The following is a 17436-nucleotide window of genomic DNA, read 5'->3' on the forward strand; positions in this document are numbered from 1 at the left end:
TTCTTTTTAGAAAGTACACACTACTTTAAACAATGATATATCGTGATACCTAGACAGTCATTGTGGAATTATTTTTATCTGAGAAGATTATCATTTAGTTTATTACTAAAGTCAATTAAAGCAAATATCTGTGAAGTCATCCTAATTGCACAGGCTAATTATGACAACGCACACTCACCTGCCATTCTGTGCTGGAAGGGAGATAATCAGAGCTGTCAGGTCCCCCACCAGATCATAATACTTCCACAGCACATTTTTACCTCTCCGTGTTATCTCTTCCTTTGCTATGTGTAAGTTCACACTCTTATCATCTGATTGAAATATGGTGTTCCTGACTCACCATATAATATAGGACCTTGGACCACTCTGTACCAGGAGGACTCTGGTCCCACAGCCCCTCCCCGACCCCCTTTGTTCAAGAAAGAAGAATTCGGAGACTTTATGAGAAACTTTAGCCAGTGCCTTGAACCCAAGGAGATGAAAAGAGACAAACTTCTGGGAATTTGGGGGAAGAAGGAGATAATCTCGAGACACTATCAGATGTGCAATCAGAGCCTGATGGTTGAAATGGAAAAGGAAATAAGAGTGGCTCTCACATGGGCATCCAGACTTTGGAAAGCACATGTGAAATGTCTCATTTGAATCTGAAGAGGGCTGGTGCCCTGCAAGTAGGGGACGAAAACCAGCACAAAATAGCCCCACTGGTATGTATTTAAAAGGTAATTTATAAACAAGAAAAAAATTTATACTTCTAAATCATTACTTTTATTATCCTTAGTTTGGGCCATTGTTAGACTAACTAGGCATTCAATTTAATCCTGAATATTAAGAGGCCCTACTGTCCAGCCACTCCCACCACCATAACCACCACCACCACCACCATGAAAACTGCTGCCAACTGAAGCAGAGCTCCAGGTCAGCCCCAGTGACAGTGAATCAAACCAGCACTCCCAGAATCACATTTTGCATGTTAGCCCACATCTGGAGTTTGAACTTACCAGCCGACTGACAGAGCAGTAGCACTCTCTGCTTGTGCAAAAGATCATTATATAAGCGTAGCTCTGCCTGAGGTGGGAAAAAAGCCTAATCCCCAGCTAAGATGTCATCTGGATTTAAAATGCAATAAATCTCTTTCTAGAGTAGATATGATTTTTAAAATACCAGACATCTGATGGCAGCAGGTGCCGTTAACCGGAAAGAAAATGCTGACTTCAACAACAACAAAAAAAATAGCTTACAGATCTGGGAATTTAGCCCTGTTTCAGAATATAGGGTAGCAAGTACTCTCTTCTATGTGATTTTGACTCACTTCCCTCCTTTAATTTTCCCTTCAGTCCTAGGGGAGGCCTGTAAAGCTGAGAGCAAAGGCTGTTAAACTGCTATGAAGATATTATTCTGTCATTTTCCACTCAAGTTCTCCTTCCACTGCTGAAAGTGGAAAGAATAGCATCAGTAAAATGTCCGGGGGATGGCTACTATTGCTCTTCTAACTTTTACCCAAACCTTAACGTCACACAATTAACAGAATGACAATATATGATAAAGCCCTTCAAAGTTCTAAATATTTTTTTCACGGCCCTTCCAACTAGAAGTAAAATCGGATACAGATTTCCCCCCGATATCCTCTGGACATCACCTAAATAGTATAGAACAAGTGAAAAGTGGTCCTCTAATGTCAGGATTCATGAATACGACATGGGGTGCTTGTAAAAAGGTACTTTCCTGGTCCTCTCCCCGAACCTGCTGATTCATAGTCTATGGCGTTGTGCCTAGGAATCTGTATTTAATAAGCCCCCAGGTGATCTTGGAAAGGTAATTTCAGACCACACTTTGGGAAACCCTGCTATAAAATGTGTATTTCACCTCAACCCACATTATATAGCTGTCAGTTTAGCTGTTCACCTACCCTAGTATCTAAATCACAACTAGACAGTGTTCATGGTTCTACCACTGACACAGGGTCAGATAAGGCAGGTGGGGGCAGGGGGCAATGAACAGAGATCAAGGAATCTTCTTTCAAACTGGTCCTAGTAACCCAATGGGAGTTCCTCCACCTCACCCACCCCTGACTGAAAAAAAAATAGATTGGGTGAGAATTTGGAGCAAGAACCAATAGGACACATAGATCCTGGCCCAGGGAGTACCCATCTTTTTCCTTGGTTTGCTGCCTTAAGGAGAACATACATTAGCAAGCCCTCAACTGTACAAGGCTTTGAAGAATCAAACTTGGACAGCCCAGCAATGATCTCAAACTACTCCAATGCCCTCTCAACCTCTTCCCTCCCCAGATCCAACCAGAAAACGTGCTGAGATAACTCTCAGACTCTCCAAGGGTGACCAACCATCCTCGTTTTCTTAGGACAGAGGGAATTTGCAGGATGCAAGACTTCCCCTGCTGAAACTAGGAAAATCCAGGGCAAACTGAGATGAGATATCTGACTTCAGTTGTAAACAGGGGTCACAACTTGTCACCAGTCATGCTGACCTGCCCCTACTTGACACAGATAATTTCTCCATCCTCACCTGGTTTGGAACTACTTTAAACATAACTCATTCTCTGGCTGGAAGCCAATTATTGGAAACAGAACTGGATCTCTATACCACTTCAGGGTGGTCCTCATGTAACAAATTCAATAAAAACATTAAAAATGGGCCCCATCAAAAAATAATAAAATAACAGGGAGATCAGCTCGGTGCTTTGTGACCACCTGGAGGGGTGGGATAGGGAGGGTGGGAGGGAGGGAGACACAAGAGGGAAGAGATATGGGAACATATGTATATGTATAACTGATTCACTTTGTTATAAAGCAGAAACTAACACACCATTGTAAAGCAATTATACTCCAATAAAGATGTAAGATAATAAAATAAAATAGAAAATACCCAATCTGTCATAAGAGAGAAAGTAGATTGAAAAAAGTGATCCAAGGCTCAGGGATCTGTGTAACTATAATAAAAGATCTAACATTCATGTCATTGAATTCTGGAAGCAGAGGCAAATGATAGTGAGGCTGAAATAGTACTTGAAAAAATAATGGCTAAAAATTTCCCATATTTTGCAAAAGACATAAATATACAGATTCAAGTAGAGTAAACCCAAAAGAAGATAATCTCAAGGAAGTCCACACCAACACACATCATAGTCAAATTTCTGAAAACTAAAGACAGGGACAAAAATCTTGGAAACAGTAAACAAGAGAAAAATGAAACCTTATTACCTATAGTGAAAAAACAATTAGAATAATAGCGGATTTTTTCACCACAAATCATGGAGGCCAGAAACAAGTGGCACAACACTTTCCAGTGCTGAAAGAAAAGAACTGTCAAACCAGAATCATATATCTAGTGAAAATATCCTTTAAGAATAAACGGCAGGCAGACCTACTCTAAAAGGATGACTAAAGAAATTTCTCTTAAATAGAAAGAAAATGATAAAGGGTGGAATCTTGGATTTTCAAGAAGAAAGAAAAAAATGGAAACAGTAAAATATAGGAAAATACAATACATTTTTCTTCTCAAGATTTCAAAATTGTGTTTGATGGTTGAAATAAAAAATTATAACACTAATGTGGTTCTAAATGTATATAGAGGAAATATTCACAAGGATTATACTATAAATGGGGAAGGGCAAAGGAGATAAAGTTTCTATACCATGAACTGGTAAAATGATGGCACCAATAGACTGTGATAAGTTATACGTATGTAATATAATGCCTACAGCAACCACTAAAAAAGCTATACAAAGAGATACATTCAAAAACACTATAGATAAATATAAATGGAATTCTAAAAAATGACCAAGAAATCCACAGGAAAGCAGGAAAAAGAGAGAAACAAAAGACTGAGAGAACAAAAAGAAAACAAAAAAATAAAATGTCAGACTTAAGCCCTAACATATCAATAATTACATTAAATGCAAATGGTCCAAATAAACCAATTAAAAGACAGAGACTGGCAAACAGAATAAAAAAATATGACCCAACTACACACTATCTTCAAGAAACACATTTCAAATATAATGATATACATGGGTTGAAAGTAAAAGGAAGGGAAAATACATATCATGCAAACATCAAAGAAAACAGGAGTGGCTATATTAATATCATATAAAGTAGACTTCAGAACTACAACAACAAAAATTACCAGAGACAGAGAGGAACACCATATAATGATGAAAGAGTAAATCCAGCAAGAAGACATAGTGATCTTAAATGAATATGCATCAAAGAACAAAATATGTGAATCAAAAACTTCCAGAGCTGAAAGCAGAAATGGACAAATCCAGTTATAGTTGGAGACTTCAACACCTCTCTTTCAAGCAAGTGATAGAACAACTAGACAGAAAAATCTGTGAGGATATAGAAGAATTCAATACTACCATCGATCAACAGGATCTAATCAACATTTATAGAACACTCTGTCCAATAGCAGAATACACATTCTTTTCAAGTGCTAATGGAACATATATCAAGATAGACCATAGCCATAGCCATAGAAAAAAAAACCTTCAATAATTCTTTAAAAATTGAAATTATAGGGACTTCCCTGGTGGTCCAGTGGTTAAGAATCCACCTTCCAATGCAGTGGACACGGGTTCGATCCCTGGTTGGGGAGCCAGGATCCCACATGCCACAGGGCAACTAAGCCCACGCGCTGCAACTATTGAGCCCACGTGCTCTGGAGCCCATGCGCTACAGCTAGAGAGAAGCCCACGCGCTGCAACAAAGAGCCCACGCACCACCATGAAAGATCCCGCATGCCACGAAAAAGATCCCTGCGTGCTGCAACTAAGACCCAACACAACTAAATCAATTTAAAAACTAAATTAAAAATTTATTTTTAAATTGTAGAGTGTATTCTCTGACCACAATGGAATCAAACTAGAAATTGATAAAAGAAATAAAACAAAAATCTCCAAACACTTGCAAACTAAATAATACATTTCTGAATAATCCCTGGGTCAAAGAGGGAGTCCCAAGGTAAATCAAAGGATATGTTGAACTAAATGAAAATGAAAATACAACATATTAAAAAAAATACAACATATCCAAAGTTGTAGGACACAGCTAAAGCAGTGCTGAGACAGAAATTTATAGCACTAAGAGCTTACATTAGAGCTATTTGTAATGAGGCGGATAGACCTAGAGTCTGCCATACAGAGTGAAGTAAGTCAGAAAGAGAGAGACAAATACCGTATGCTAACACATATATATGGAGTTTAAGAAAAAAAATGTCATGAAGAACCTAGGGGTAAGACAGGAATAAAGACACAGACCTACTAGAGAATGGACCTGAGGATATGGGGAGGGGGAAGGGTAAGCTGTGACAAAGCGACAGAGAGGCATGGACATATATACACTACCAAACGTAAGGTAGATAGCTACTGGGAAGCAGCCGCATAGCACAGGGAGATCAGCTCCGTGCTTTGTGACCACCTGGAGGGGTGGGATAGGGAGGGTGGGAGGGAGGGAGATGCAAGAGGGAAGAGATATGGGTACATATGTATATGTATAACTGATTCATTTTGTTGTAAAGCAGAAACTAACACACCATTGTAAAGCAATTATACTCCAATAAAGATGTTTAAAAAAAAAAAAAAAGAAAGAAAAAACGAAAAGTCTCAGATTGGTAATCTTAGCTCCCAACTCAAGAACCTACAAAAAGAGGAGCAAAATAAACACAAAACAAGAAGAAGAAAGGAAATAAAGATGAGTAGCAATCAGTGACATTTAAAACAGAAAAACAACACAGAAAATCAATGAAATGAAGAGCTGGTTCTTTGAAAAGATCAATAAAATTGACAAACCTCTAACAAGAATAACAAGGGAGGGACTTCCCTGGTGGCGTAGTGGTTAAGAATCCGCCTGCCACCCAGCAATCCCACTACTGGGCATATACCCTGAGAAAATCATAATTCAAAAAGAGTCATGTACCACAATGTTCATTGCAGCTCTATTTACAATAGCCAGGACGTGGAAGCAACCTAAGTGTCCATCGACAGATGAATGGATAAAGAAGATGTGGCACATATATACAATGGAATATTACTCAGCCATAAAACGAAGTGAAATTGAGTTATTTGTAGTTAGGTGGATGGACCTAGAGACTGTCATACAGAGTAAAGTAAGTCAGAAAGAGAAAAACAAATACCATATGCTAACACATATATATGGAATCTAAAAAAAAAAAAAACACAAAAAACTGGTTCTAATGAACCTAGGGGCAGGACAGGAATAAAGATGCAGACATAGAGAATGGACTTGAGGACATGGGAAGGGGGAAGGGTAAGCTGGCACGAAATGAGAGAGTGGCATGGACATATATACACTACCAAATGTAAAATAGATAGCTAGTGGGAAGCAGCTGCATAGCACAGGGAGATCAGCTCGGTGCTTTGTGTCTACCTAGAGGGGTGGGATAGGGAGGGTGGGAGGGAGATGCAAGAGGAAGGAGATGTGGGGATGTATGTATATGTATAGCTGAATCACTTTGTTTTACAGCAGAAACTAACACATCATTGTAAAGCAATTATACTCCAATAAAGATGTTAAATAAAAAACCCAAGGCAGCTAAAAATGATTTTAAAAAAATAATAAAAAAAAAAGAATAACAAAGGAAAAAGAGAAGACACACATTACCAATATCAGGAATGAAACAGGAGATATCAATACAGACTGTGCAGACATCAAAAGAACAGTAAGGAAATTTCTCCATACACATAAAACTGACAACTTAGATGGAATGGGCCCACTCCTCAAGAAACAAAAATTACAACAGTTTATACAATATGGAACAGATCATCTGAACAGTCTTATAACCAATAAGGAAATTTAGCTTGTACTTTAAAAACTTCCCCCAAAAGAAATCTCCAGGCCCAGTCAGTGTCACTGGAGAATTTTACCAAATTCTTAAAATTTAACATCAATTCTACACAATCTCTTGTAGAATCTTCAATAGAAGAGGAAGGAACACTTCCCAATTCATTTTACGAAGCTAGTGTTATCCTGATATCAATAACCAAAGAATGTACAAAAAGAAAGAAAGGAAGGAAGGGAGAGAGGGAGGAAGGGAGGGGAAGAGAGACAGAGACAGAGAGAATTACAGAGCAAAATCCCTCATGAATATATACACAAAAATCCTTAACAAATATTAGCAAACAGAATTCAGCAATATATAAAAATAATTATGCATCATTCCCAAGACTACTTCAACATTTGAAAATCAATGTAATCTCCTAGATTAACACACTAAAGAAGAAAGATCATGATTATATCAGTCAGTGAAGAAAAGGCATGTAACAACTTTCAACACCCATTAAAGATAATAAGTCTCACAAAAATAGGAATAGAGAGGAACTTACTCAACTTGATAAAGAACACTTACCAAAAATCTACAGCTTACATTACAGTTAATGGTGAAAGACTGAACGCTTTCCCCCTAAGATCAGAAGCAATTAAAGCATGTCCACTATTACCACTCTTCAAAATAATGCTAAAAGTTCTAGACATACATACTATATATCAATAGTATGATTCCATCTATATAACATCTTTGAAAAGACAAAAATTATGGAAATGAAGACTAGATTAGTTGTTGCTAGGGGCTAAGGTGAGGTCTGTGGTGGAAGGGAAGTAGTTGTCATTATAAAAGTCCTTGTGGGGCTTCCCTGGTGGCGCAGTGGTTGGGAGTCCGCCTGCTGATGCAGGGGACGCGGGTTCGTGCCCCGGTCGGGGAAGATCCCACATGCCGCGGAGCGGCTGGGCCCGTGGGCCATGGCTGCTGAGCCTGCGCGTCCGGAGCCTGTGCTCTGCAATGGGAGAGGCCACAGCAGTGAGAGGCCCGCGTACTGAAAAAAAAAAAAAAAAAAAGTCCTTGTGGTGATGAAAATGTCCTGTATCTTGATGTAGAGATGTCAATATCCTAGTTGTGATGTTATACTAAAATCATGAAAGATGTGACCATTTGGAAAACTGGGTATGTGGGATCTCTGTATTATTTCTTAGAACTACATGTCAATCAACAGTTATCTCAAAATAAAATGTTTAATTTCAAATATATATCTCATCCTGTCAGCTGTGGGGAGAATGAATGGTAAAAAGCAGGAGTAGCAAGAGTGAGCCCAGTTAGGAGAACATGAAGTCATCCAGGCAGGAGATGACTGTCCTAAAACTACCATGGTGGGAGTTGAAACAGAGAAATGGGTAGATTTGGGATGTATTGTGGAGGTATAATCAATAGTATTTGCTGATGGGTTACCTGTGGAGCGTGAAAGAAAGAGAAAAGTGAAAAATGACTCCTAGATTTCCTACTTGAACAACTGACTAGATAATGGTGTCACAAACTGAGATGCGGAAGAGTCTGTTCACAGACATTTGGGATTTGAGACTTGTTCAGTTAGTTTATCCTCCTCTTGAACAACATTCAAATTTTGGATGTAAATATTTGCCCCTACAAGAGCTTCCAAGGTTCAACACAGGTTATGTTGCTTTGAATGAAACCAATGAAGAAAACATAAGCCTGAAAAGACCAGAAACAAGAAAGCACTGCTGAGTCAGAAACCCTTGTTTCCACCATTTCTTCAAGAATTGGAATACCAGAGCAAGAGAGAGTAAGACAGGGTTCCTCACTCTGAAGTTGTAAATCAACTATTTCAGGTGAACTGTCTACTTAAAATTTTATTTTTTTCCACTCAAACTGATGTTCTAGTTGAGGTGTTTTCTTCCCGATGCTTCACCTAGTTAAAGATAATTGGAGGACCTAACGCAAAAGGCAGATGATCATGGAGCATCAGAGAACTTATTTCCTCCAAGGCACAAGGTGAAGACCTGGCACTTAAACACATGCTGGGCTCCCTCTTTCTCTAAGGCAGTGCTGGATTCTCATCCATAAACATCAACTCTTGTTTTCCTTAGGAACACGGGTCAGTGGGCTGCAGCCCCTGGTTGTCATAGCAACTGCAATTTCACACACGGAAATGTTTTGCTCAGAACACAGACTCAGAGTAGCACTTTTTTTTTTTTTTTGAGCATGTATTTTAGCACAGGAAGGATTTGATGCCATTTCCAGTCATCTCTTCCATCTCGAATATGTTTCTCTTCTAAAATGTCACAGTGACTGAAGACCAAGACCAAGAAAGGATTTCCAGATTTCTCCCTTAATTAGACTTTTGATCGTAATTGCTCCCTTGGCTGTATCTGCCCTTGAACAGTCTCCTTTTGGTATTGTGGTCCAAGGGTATCATAAGGCCACATAATCAGACTCAGCCTGCCGGGCAACCATAAACTACTGATATATTCTCAAGGAAAGGACCTACTTACTCCTTTATTTCATGCTGTTCTTATTCTTCTGGTCTAATATTTCCTGCCAGCCCAGAAAAGAAATAAGAACGATGTGGTTGCTCAACTTTAATATTATGATAAATAGGGAAAAGAATTCTGAAGGCAATGGTTTCTTGTTCAAGAACAGTTTCCAAATGGCCCTAGAGTACATATAAAGCACATATACTACCACTCCCCCACTCTCACCATAGTAAACATTGAAAATCTACCACAGCCCTCTTTACCTCTGAGCCCAGTACAAGACCTCAGAATCCCTCTCAACACTGCATTCCAGGCAGCTGCTACCAATCAACTGGAAATGGTAAGAGTACTGACACCTACTTGCTAGCTGGGACTAGAATCTTAGCCAATGTTTCAAAAATGAAGTCCAGCACACTGACTGTAGCCGTCAAAAACTAATCCTAAGATTTTGCAAAACAAGCTGAAAACTAGTCTGTTACTTGCTTGCAAAGTCACTCACTTGCAAAGTCAACCAGTCAGTTTATCAATTCAGGCAGTTAAAAATCAAACATATTTTTTGATTTATCTTGAGCCTCCATCTTTGCCCTATGGATGTTTTAGAAATGTGTTTGCTAATGCAAACAAGGTCATAGGGGAATACCAGACAGCATGTTAGCTTTTTCCTCTTGCCCAAACAGGGGTTATGTCCTTAACTCTAAATAGCTATGCTACAAGTATATACACAGGAGAGTTAGATGGCCTGTTTGAAACACACACAGGGTCAAATGTTCCCAACGTGGTGTGTTTTCCTACAGATTTCACCCCCTTTGGGATCTGTAATTTTGGAATGTTCATTAGAAAATGACTTAATTTACCATCTTTTTCCAGGCATTGGCTACACCTCCTGTAGTTGGCTAAAGCTGGGCAATAGAGAAGAAAGGGATCTAAGCGATCAGAGGGCTCAGAACACAGGCTGGCCCCAGCATGGACGAGAGAAGCCGACTTCCACCGGCTTGCTGACAGGGATTTCAGGATGATGTTCCTCTGTGTCAGGAGATCCCTGGCTGACTCTACTCTCCTGTATGTATTTACATTTCCCAATGCTAAAGCCCACGTGAAAATGAAACATTCTGTTCTTAATTATTACGATGCTGGGCACTTTGGAATATCCAGAAACTGGTTCCATTTAGAAAGCAGGAACCAGGTGGACCAACTAAGGGAATTAGCACCAATTCATTACTCTGAAGAAGAGAAACTCTCCTAAGGAGGTTCTGAGATAGTCCTGATTGTGAGCATTCTGGTCATCATGGCCCCAGTAAATCCCTGACATGTCCCAGGATTTCAGTGTTTTGGCAAACTGTGACAGAATGAAGTTAATAACCTCTAGATGGCAAGCCTCCAAACACCCTCCTTATCTAAGAAAAAAAAATTTCACACAATCGTGATAGTTTGCAAAGCTTATCAACCATGATAAAATGTAGCCATGGCAGTAAATATTTTCAGGGATTATATAGTATAAGTTACTTTACCTGTAGTATGAAAAGTGTTTGAATAATTTAATTATAAAACTCTATTTTAGTATCAACATGACTAAGAAACTGTACCTTTACCAAGGCTTTGAAAAAGAAATCTTTTTTTAAAAAGATTGTGACAGGGACTTCCCTGGTAGCACAGTGGTTAAGAATCTGCCTGCCAATGCAGGGGACACGGGTTAGAGCCCTGGTCCGGGAAGATCCCACATGCCACAGAGCAACTAAGCTCATGTGTCACATCTACTGAGCCTGCATGCCACAACTACTGAAGCCTGCATGCCTAGAGCCCGTGCTCTGCAACAAAGAGAAGCCACCATAATGAGAAGCCTGCGCACCGCAACGAAGAGTAGCCCCCACTCACGCAACTAGAGAAAGCCTGCACCCAGCAACGAAGACCCAATGTAGCCAAAAATAAATAAATTTATTCATTTTAAAAAGATTGTGACAATCCCCATTTAACACTCTACACCCTTTATGAGAGAGATAAACAGTGCACCCATCAGGAAACCTGACATCAGTTCACATCAGAGAGACATCAGTTAGCTGTCAACTGGAGAGCTTCTAGGATTTCAATTCAAATTTTTTTTCATAAAAAATGTTAAAGTCATGTTTCACAAAGGAAGTGGTAACTTCATGTCACACCTTAACTAGATGACTATTTCAGACCTTTAGATTGAATGTTGAACTATCAGCCCAAACCCTGTGCCTTTTAACTCCCTCTGTTCCATGCAATTATTTAGGACCCTTTTCTTCCTTGGGGGCCCTTTAGGAACTTCCATTCCAGTGGCAGTTCTACAGAATGAATGTTTGTGTCACCCACTGAAATTTCACATGTTGAAACCTAATCCCTACTGTGATAGTAATCGGAAGTGGGGCCTTTGGGGTGATTAGGTTATGAGGGTGGAGCCCTCATGAATGGGATTAGGGCCCTTATAGAAGAGACTCTGAGAGCTACCTGGGCCCTTCCACAGTGTGAGGATGCAGCAAGGATGTCTGTGAACAAGGAAGTGGGCTCTCACCAGACGCCAAATCTGCCAGTGCTTTGATCTTGGACTTCCCAGCCTCCAGAACCATAAGAAATAAATTCTCGTTGTTTAGAAGTCACGCAGTCTATGGTATTCTGTTATAGTGGCCTAAATAGACTAAAACAGGCTATCTGATTGACTGCTGACCCTCTTGGTTTAGTCCCCATTTCCGACCCTGCCTCCTCCCTTGGAGTGAGAATTTACTTCTCCTGGTTTGATTTTCAGTGTTTGCATTGTCCTTGTCCCCTGGCTTCAGCATGCATTGCCCCTAGTTCTTTGGGAACACACTCCTGTTCTTAGAAATAGAGAAGCTAACCTACTCCAAACACATACACACACACAAAATCTGAAACTAAACTTACTTCCAAATTTCCATATTGTTTTTTGTGCTTGCTTGGGGGGTTTTGTTGCATATTGTTTGAACATAAATTTTCACTAGCACAATCTAAAACCAGAGCTCAAAATAAAAAACTCAGAATTGGTCAAAACGTTATGTTTTACCAGTCATTTCACTAAAATGTACAAAGCTTTCCTATGGAAATAAAAGGTAAGAAATTTTAAACATGATATCCTACCTGATGAAATAAGTGACAAGATTCTCCCTGTTAGGAAAAGCAAGCTCACTGATGAGTTTGCTGGCCTGTGAGCTGGTTCATATAAATAAAAAACCACAGCGTTGAAAATCATACAGATTCTAAGAATCCTTTCCAAAAGTCAATGGACCACTACAATTAGTCGCAAGTCACATATTTGCAACAATTCTATAAATAACCTATCTAATCCTCAAGTAGATGTAGCAGCTCTTGTGGGAAAATCATTCACATTTGTTTACATTTATTCGGTGCAAATTAAGGCTCTGAAATCATTTAGTGATCATCAAATGAAAAATGATAAGTTTTGCCATATTTTAATAAGATTTCTGATATATACGTCTGCTCTTGAAATATTATGAACAGTCTCAACTGCCAAAATGTATCTTTAACAATTGAAAATGCTGCCACTCTGTTTAAACTTCCAAAGAGCCCCCAAAATTTGAAACCAAAACTTTAGCAAATGAAGAGACACTGCTTGATCTTACCTAAGACTATTCAACATTATGAAGATATCAACTTTCTCCAGTTAACGTATAACTTTACTATGAATCCAATAATAAAACCAGCAAGTTTATTTTACTCTGGAATTTGATACATTGATTTTAAATTTCATATAAAAAAATGATCAATCTAAAACAATTAGGAAAACCCTAAAAAAGAAGAGCAATGTGGAGGAAATAGTTCTATTGCTCTTAAAACAACCCACGATGCTTCTTTGATTAAAGCAGTGGTACTAAGCATGAACAGATGAAAAAAATGGAACAGAATAGAAAAAACACACCAAGTACATCTGGAAATTTAGAATATGATAAAGATGGCATCACAACTCACTGGGCAAAAAAAAGAGAGATTTTATAATAATAAGGCTGGATCAACTAGATAACATTTAGAAAAGATCATTTTAGTTCCAAACTTCATAACATACACTAGAATAATTCTAACCATTCAGAATTATTCAGATTTAAATGTAAAAAATAAAAGCATACAAATACTAGAAGAAAAGATAGTGAGTTCTTTCATAATCTAGAAGTAGGAAACAGTTTTCTAACTATGACTTAAAATCCAGAAGCAATTAAAGATAAGACTGATAAATTTGACAACTTAAAATAATTTTCTTAAAGAAACATCTTTATGACAAAAAGAAAAACTGTAAGTAAAGTCAAAAGACAAATCACAAATTGGGAGAAAATATCTGCAATTTATACAAAAGACTAATCTCCCTAATGTATAAAGTGCTCTAAAACACTGAGAAGGAGAAAGACCAAAACCCAATAGAAAATAATGCACTCTCCCTCTTCCCCAAAAAAGGGGCAGACAGTTCATAGAATAAGAAAGGCAAATAGCCCTTAAAAATATGGGGAAAATGCTTACTCTCACAATAAGAAATTAAACTACATTTGGGGACTTCCCTGGTGGCACAGTGGTTAAGAATCTGCCTGCCAATGCAGGGGACACGGGTTCGAGCCCTGGTCCGGGAAGATCCCACATGCCGCAGAGCAACTAACCCCGCGCGCCACAACTACTGAGCCTGTGCTCTAGAGCCCGCGAGCCACAACTACTGAGCCCGTGTGCCACAACTACTGAAGCCCACATGCCTAGAGGCCGTGCTCCACAACAAGAGAAGCCTTTGCAATGAGAAGCCTGTGCACCGCAACAGAGTACCCCCCGCTCGCCACAACTAGAGAAAAGCCCGCATGCAGAAACAAAGACCCAATGCAGCCTAAAATAAATAAATGAATTTATAAAAACAAAAACAAAAACAACTACATTTGGATGCCATTTCACAGCTATCATATTGACAACACATTGTGTTGGCAAGGCTTTGGAGAAATAGGTAATTTTGTACATTGCTGGTGGGAATGTAAAATGCTTTAAACGCTATGGAAGGAATATGTAACAAATTTCCATATGCATTGGCAACATCTAACAAAATTATATATGCTTTACTTTTTGACCCAGCAATTCCACTTCTATGAATCCATTTAGAAGATTTCCTTCCACTAATACAAAACAACATATAATACAGTTATTCATTGCAGCATTATTTGTAAAAGACTGGAAACAAAACAAATGTCCACCAATAAGGGACCAACCGAATAAACTATCTATGTCCATACCATGGAGTACTGTAAATCATAAAAAAGGACGAGAAAGATTTATATGATATGGAAGGACGTTTTCCAAGATATTTTGTTAAATGAAAATGCAAAGTGTAGAACAGTATATAGGGTATGCTACCTTTTGTATAAGAAAGGGTGGGAAATAAGATATTTGCTTCTTTTTGCAAAAGCAATACCAGAAGGATAAACCTAAAGCTTATGAAAATGCATACCTATAAAATGGAAGGGGATGATTGTAAAGGACAGGGCTGGGACTTTCTAGTTACCCCTTTCTATATGGTTCTCAATTCTGAACACGGTAAATGTTTTACGTATTTAACAGGTAATCTTAAAAGGGGAAAAGCAAATGCTATAATTGAACAAAACATAAATGACCTAACATAATTTTATCTCAAATTAATACCATAACCACACAGAGAAAAGAATAATTTCAAGCAGTGTTTGAACGCACTACTCTGTATATCCTGGGCAGTATATAGTCTGAGGACAAAAAGAACCGCCAGAAAATCTTAAACTTCACTGGCATATTTATTGTCTGTGCCACGTATGAAGCTAATTTAAGTATATTCTAGAATGAAGAAAATAAGTAAACGTATTAATGTCATAAAAGAAAGAGATAAAAATATAAAATAAAAATACAAAATCAGAACTTTGATTCTTATTCTGAAAAATGTGTTTTCTTTTTCTAAAATGTACTTTTTCAAGGATACCATAAACGTGTCAAGAAACAAAACACGGAAACATTTGAGGAAGGTGGTTAGTCTGGAAATCAGACTGTAAAGCGGCATGAGAAGCGGGTGGGGTAGGGTGAGAGTAGAAAGAGTAGGATTACCCATATTCTAAAACTGAGGAAACAGAAGGAACAGCAGGATCAGGCAAAGGAGACAGCATGTGTTTTAGGACTGAAGGGAAGGAAAGAATGGAAACCTGAGAAAGACAGAAACAGAGAGGAGAGAGAGAACAAATATGAATATAAACAACCTACAGAACAGGGTCACGAAGAGCCCAGAATCCAGGTACACGATTAATTTTAGAAAGATGGTTCTCACTCTGAGAATGGAGAGCAAGGTGGCCAGTGATATCCTAAGGTAAAGATGGAAAGTACAGAACTTATCTGAGGGTGCTCGTGCCCACTGACCCCAGTTAGTTCCATAATATAAGGGCTAGAAGCCTAGTGGGGCCAAAGCCACACGAACCTGCCCCCAGCATGCTGAGTGGGGCTCAGGGCTCTGCTGGAAGGTGCGATAGCACCACGGAACAGGGGCAGCAGACTCAAGCTGGGGTTCAGGCTCCAGATTTTGAGGATGAGAATGAGGCAGAGAAGGATGGGGAGAATTGACACCATGTGCCCAGACATGGAGGTCTGGAAATGCATGACTTGTCGGGAAACAGCTGTTCAGAGGGGCGGCCAGGGGTGGACCAGATGTGAAAGCAGCTTAGGAGTTTGAACTGCACCCTGAGGCTATGGAAGGCCACTGAAGGATTTCACACAGCTGAGTGAAATGAGCAGATACGGATTTTAGAACAATTGGAGGACAGCGAGACAGACACATACACAGCACAGAAACTGTTCTCAGCCGAGAGAGAGAAAATTCTAAAGGAATAAGCATGAGGTCAGACTGACAGAGGGTTAAGATTCAGAGTGAGGAGTGGAAGCAGGGCTAAGGCGGAGGGAGGAGCATGGCGTTTCCTGACCACCCTTTACAATGAGTGATTAGAACTGCGGCATCCTTGCTCAAGTAGTTCGGGAATAAGAGACAATTTGGGTACCTGGGGGGCAAGATTTTATAGAAGCTTTGAAGCCTCTTCCAATCTGAATGTTAACTGGATTCTAGCTATTTGCTCAGGCTGACCCAACCAAACGTAGGTCATGATGCTCCCCTCAGAGTCAATAAGTGACACATCGCTAGAGAAGTGGGTTGGGCTGTGAGGACCTTCCACCATCGCCTATAACTGCTAAGTGAGAAGGGAAGCAGAAATGAATGAAGTTTATGCTGGCCCAAGGAGAAAGCAGGAGAGGGAAGATATGAACAGAAAGTAAGTCTAGGATAATGAACAGCCACCCACCAATTGATTTCTTCAGACTCTTGGAGTCTTTATCACTTTTTGGACACATCTGGCTGTTGGTTAGGAGAAAGTGATCGATGAGGTGACCAGAACACAGGCTGTAGGAAAATACAGGTTTTTCTCAGCAAAACCAATCTGTACACCAGGCTAAGAACAAACAGGCCCCAGTGCCAACTGTGGGTGTAGGGGAGCTTCTAAATGAAAGCAGTGGGGCAGGTAGGGTCAGAGGATTTTAGTAGAACATACAATGAGACACAAAATAGGAATTAACAACTTGGGCACTTCTTCACCAGGATGGGCACATTGCTAAGTGCTGCTGACTAAATGTTTGTGTCCCCCCAAATTCATATGTTGAATCCCTAACCCCAATGTGATGCTATTAAGAGGTGGGGCCTTTGGGAGGTAATTAGCTTTAGATCAGATCATGAGGGTGGAACCCTCGTGATGGAATTAGTGCCCTTATAAGAAGAGGAAGAGGGATTCCCTGGTGGTGCAGTGGTTGAGAGTCCGCCTGCCGATGCAGGGGACACGGGTTTGTGCCCCAGTCCGGGAAGATCCCACATGCCGTGGAGCGGCTAGGCCCGTGAGCCATGGCCACTGAGCCTGCGCGTCCGGAGCCTGTGCTCCGCAATGGGAGAGGCCACAGCAGTGAGAGGCCCGCGTACCACAAAAAAAAAAAAAAAAAAAAAGAAGAGGAAGAGAGAGAAGAAGAGAGAGAAGTCTCTTCCCATGTGCACACCCTGAGGAAAGGCCATGTGAGCACCCAGCAAGAAAGTGGCTGTCTGCAAGCCAGGAAGAGGATCCTCACAAGGAATCGAATC

General features: G+C 39.8%; 1 protein-coding gene across 1 annotated transcript in view; it reads right to left on the reverse strand.

Annotated features, from left to right (window-relative positions):
* Positions 1-17436, reverse strand: part of GPR176 (G protein-coupled receptor 176) — an 89684-nt gene that overhangs the window by 27440 nt on the left and 44808 nt on the right. The window lies entirely within an intron of this gene.

Source organism: Tursiops truncatus, chromosome 2 (assembly GCF_011762595.2).
Source record: "Tursiops truncatus isolate mTurTru1 chromosome 2, mTurTru1.mat.Y, whole genome shotgun sequence".
Classification (NCBI taxonomy): Eukaryota; Metazoa; Chordata; class Mammalia; order Artiodactyla; family Delphinidae; genus Tursiops; species Tursiops truncatus.